Genomic DNA, 5,300 nt, shown 5'->3' on the forward strand with positions numbered 1-5,300 from the left:
GGTACTGCTCCGGCCATTGTTTCAGAGGGTGCAAGGCCCAAACCTTGGTGGCTTCCACATGGAAGCATTTGATGGGTACTGCTCCGGCCATTGTTTCAGAGGGTGCAAGGCCCAAACCTTGGTGGCTTCCACATGGAAGCATTTGATGTTTTCAATGTTTTGGATTTTAGCTACTCAAAGAGATAGATAATGGTACCTCAATGTTGTTTTCATTTTTAATTCCCTAATGACATATGATGTTTATCATTTTACAAGTCTGTGCCAAAGATAAAGACTGCAAGAAAATATTTACAAATCAAATATACAACAAAGGACCTGTATGCAGAATACATGAAGGATTTTTTTTTTAAATTCAAAAATCAGAAAACAACAGCTCAATTTTTAAAATAGGCAAAATACATCAACACATAACTCACTAAAGTTGACATATGGATGTTAAATAAACATGGTAATTTTTCTTCTACATCATTGGCCATTAGAAAAATGCAAATTAAATGCATGATTCAAACAGGAAAAAATACCTTGAACTTACTCAACATAAAGAAACCATTGTCTCCCCAGGGCTTCTAGAAGAAACAGGCTGAATATTATGTGGTTCCCTGTGTACTACAGTGAGATGTACCCTCAGGTGTCTTAAATGTATTCGTATTTACTCCAGCCAAGATGTACATCCCCTCCCTTCTACTGACCTGAGGATGGCACCCTTGGGCTAAGGCCACCATCTCCCTGACACTTCAGAAAAGGAAGCCAGAAGGAAGGAGAGAGTTGTGCTGCTTGACGTTCATTCACTGGGGCCTCTCAGGGCAGACAATAAGGCCACATTTCTGTGAGGTTTTGCATGTCTGTTATGAGAGGTCCTTCTGCCTTTCTTCTGGGTCCTCACTGAAGGAGGCACTGGGAAAGGGTAGAAAAGACAATCTTGAATTCCCTATGCTATGCCACCCTCATGCCCTAACATTAGCTGCTTGGTGAAGAGAAAAATCTGTGTCCTTAACAGAGGGAGAGCACAGGGATTATGAGACCTTGAATTGAACTCAGTGCTGCTGTGTCAGAGAACAAAGGAAATTTGGTTCAAACTCAGCCAGTGCCCTCCCATGGAGGGAGCATTCAAACCAGCTCTAGCCAGAGGAAAATCACTCATCCTAGTGGTCATTAACGTGAGTTCTGTCAAGCGTTGCTACCACAAACCAAAGTGCGCTGGGGCTCTAAATGAACTTGAAAGGCAGTCTAGGCCAGAAGGACTACAATTTCCAGGTGAGTCTGAGTCATCAACTAGACTCAGTGCCAGTGGACATGGAAAGCATTTGACCCACTGAGACATGAGCTGGGGCATCTAAAGGAGTGCTTGTACCACCCCTCCCCCAAACTCAGGCTGCATAGCTCACAGAGCCAAAAGATACCCCTTCCTTCGTCCTGAGGAGAGGAGAGGGAAGAATAAAGAGGACGTTGTCTTGTATCATGGATACTAGCTAAGTCACAGTAAGGTAGGACATTATTCAGAGTCACGAGGCTACCTTTTCAGGCCCTAACTCCCAGAAGACACTTCTAGGCACACTGTGGGGCAGGAGGGAACCCACTGCCTTGAATAGAGGGACTCTTTCCTAGCAAGACCCATTACCTGCTGACTAAGGAGCACTTGGGCCCTGAATAACCAGCAGCAATTTCTGGGTAGTGTGCCATAGGCCTTGGGTGAGACTTTGAGACTTGCTAGCTTCATGTGAGACTCAACACATTCCTAGATGTGATGGGTACAGGGAGAGACACTTTCTGCTTGAGACTTTGTCCTGTATCTTAGGTACCAGCTCAGCAGAAGACTACAAACACCATAACTGTATTGTAGGGTTGGAGGTACCCTATTGCCAAGATCTCTAGTTCCCTGATATGTCAGTGGGCCACCATAAACTAAGACCTTTCAGAGATGAGAGCAGGTGTGAAGCTGGATTCTTTGGGGCTTCCTCTATGCAGGTTAGGTGTCTCTGCAGTTCTCCCTGAGTCCTCATCTGATGACTGGCACATAATGGGCTCCTGTCTGTATCCAAAGAGGAGAGTGTGACAGAAGATTAAAAGAATTAATATACCATGGACAAGCCTGACAAACAACCTTAGTAAGGTGCTAGTGGTAAGTCACATTGATACTATGCACTGCAAGATATGACATGATGGGAATGGCACTTCACCTTTGGGGCTTTCCTCCTGAAAAAACAAAACCCACATTGAATCGTTAGAAAAATATCAAACAAATTCCAATTTGGGGCCATCTATAAAGTACACAGTTATAGTAGGGAGTCAGGCAGACATAAGCAGGGCAGGAGAGTCACCCACTGTTAGGGACAAACTGCCCCAGGAAGCTTCTTGGTGCTACCCACCCCTCCCCACTGTGCAACTCCTCTCCGTGCTGCCCCAAGCCTCTTCTAAGCCCTTATCTAGGCGCCGTGGTGAAGCCAGCAGACTTTAGTTATCAGGCCTGGCTGCTATAAAGCAAACCCCAATTACAAACCATCCGACCACCCAGGGGGAGGTTGTGAGAAGCATAAACAAACTTTACACACTCTGGTACCATAAACGTCACAAGGTGATTTGTGGCAGAATTAACCAGCAAACAACCCTGGGATGTGGCCATACCAAAGAATTCCCTCAAACTCCCTCCCCAATATAAACCCCTCATTCTGTAAGCTGGTTGCTGCTGCCTCCTTTGTCTGTGGTAAAGCTTGCCTGAACTTGGGTCTCGCTCTCTCTCTCTCTCTTGTCCTTACTCTGGGCTGACCTTACACCCACCACCCACCAGGAATGTCTGGAAACCATCAGGTGATGGTCAGGCAGTTGTTAACTGCGTCTCTAAAATAATTGGTCACAGCCAGTGCCAGGGAAAGGCAGTCCTCCAATAGATAGAAAACATCTGAAACTGGTGATTAGCAGCTTCCCGATAAGACCCTAAGTCAAATGGTCAAACCATGCACTTGATCTCTCAAGTTGCCCACTTGGCCGTCTTCCAAGAGTAATTTACTTCTCCTTTCATTCCTGCTCTGAAGCTTTTTAATAAACATCCACTCCTTCTCTAAAACATGCCTCAGTCTTTCCTTCTGCCTTATGCCCCTCAGTCAAATTATTTCTTCTGAGGAGGAAAGAATTGAGGTTGCTGCAGACCTGTACGGATTCACCACGAGGTAACGACATGATCAGTACTCCTCAAACATATGAAAGTCCACAAAATCAAGAGAAGTCTCAGCAGCAAGCACAACCAAGGGGAGTCTAAAGATACATGATCACTAAAAGTAATGGGGTAATCTCAGGGGATAAAAAAAAATAACACGGGGTGAAAAGTAAGGAAATGTGCATAAAGTATGGATATTTGTCAATAACATGTATCAATATTGGCTCATTAATTAATATGACTGTATCATACTAAGGTAAGATATTATTAATAGGAAAAACTGAGTGTGGGACATCATCACTATCATTGCAATTTTCTGATAATCCTAAAACAATTCTAAAATGATGTGGAGCTTAAAGTAACTCCATCTTGGAAGCTAATCTGCAATGTTGACTTCTACTCAACCCAGGCCTTGGGGAATGCCTCTGAGATTTCAAATTTATCTATTGTTTCTTTTGTTGTACTTACCAAAAATTGTGCCCTTAGAGCAAATCAACCTTGACAAACTCCTACTTACTGTAAACCATGGCGTTGGCCTTAGGTAGATTCCCAGCCATTCTCCCAGAAGTACATGTGCCCCTCCCCTATGTTATATAGCCGCTAGGTCTGGGAGGTTATTGTTCAGAGACATACCTGTCTTATGGCTGCCCAAGACCATGCTTCTGTCCATGAGTTCCCCCAATCAAACCAAACTAAAATGACAAGCTGGACTTGTCTCCTCCTTTCTTGTATTTTTTTTGGCTTTCTCTACATTTGGGGGTTGTCTTACATATATTGCCCTTTCATAGAACAAATGAGGTTTATGAAACTTAAAAATGTTGGCAAACTCCATAAAGGATATGTGTGAAATACCTGCCACAAGCATCATACGTATTGAGGGAAAGTTGAAAGCTTCTACTTTGACCTTGAGAACTAAACTAGGGTTCTTGCTAATCATTTCTATTCTATGTAATAGAATGTAACAGAGATAGTAGCCAGTGCAGTAATGTAAAGCAGAAGAAGTAAAAATGATAGCAGTCAGAAAGCAAGACACAAACCTTTCAATACCAATAGATGATTAGACTGTATATGAAAAACACTCGAAAGGACTAACAATAAGCTTTTTACTTTTCTAAAGGAAGTATAAATTTACCATGTCTTTATGACAGAAGGTAGTTTCTTTTTTTCGTTTCCAGCTTTTATGTGAGGTTCAAGGTGTACATGTTTGGGTTTATTATGTAGGTAAATTGCATGTCATGGGGGTTTAGCATACAGATTATTTTGTCACCCAGGTAATAAGCATAGTATCTGGCAAATAATTTTTAAATCCTCACCCTCCTCCCGCCCTCCATCCTTAAGTAGGCTCTGGATTCTATTGTTCCCTTCTTTGTGTCTACGTGTACTCAATCTTTTGCTCCCAATTATAAGTGAGAACATAAGGTGTCGGTTTTCTGTTTCCGCCTCACTTTGTTTAGGATAATAAGCTCCAGCTCCATCCATGTAGCTGCAAAGGACAAAATGGCATTTGGGGTTTGTCTTTCATATACAGCCCTGTATCATTCTATTTTAGGGCTGCCTATTATTCCATGGTGTAGATATACCATATTTTTTATGCAGTCCACTGTTCATGGGCGTTTAGCTTAATTTCATGTCTTTCCTACTGTGAATAGTGCGCAATGAGCATACTGTGCATCTGTCTTTATAGTAGAATGATGTATATTCCTCTGGGGTTATACCAACAGTGGGGTAGCCCTGTTTTAAGTTCTTTGAGAAAGCTCCAAACTCCTTTCTACAGTGCCTGACTAGTTTACATTCCCACCAGCAGTGCTTCAACATTCCCTTTTCACCACAACCTTCCCAGCATCTGTTATTTGTTGACTTTTCAATAACAGCCATTCTCACTGGCTTGAGATGATATCTCATTGTGGCTTTGATTTGCATTTCTCCGATGATTAGTGATGTTGAGGTTTTTTTTTATATGCTTATTGGCCATGTGTATGTATTCTTTACAGAAGTATCTGTTTATGTCCTTTGCCTGATTTTTAATGGGGTTGTTTGTTTTTTTGTTCATTAAATTTCCTTACAAATTCTTGATATTAAAACTTTATTGAATGAATCCTTTGCAAATATTTTCTTCCGTTCTGCAAATTGTCTGTTTATTCTGTTGATA

The sequence above is a fragment of the Hylobates moloch genome, unplaced genomic scaffold, assembly GCF_009828535.3.
Source record: "Hylobates moloch isolate HMO894 unplaced genomic scaffold, HMol_V3 SCAFFOLD_7, whole genome shotgun sequence".
Lineage (NCBI taxonomy): Eukaryota > Metazoa > Chordata > Mammalia > Primates > Hylobatidae > Hylobates > Hylobates moloch.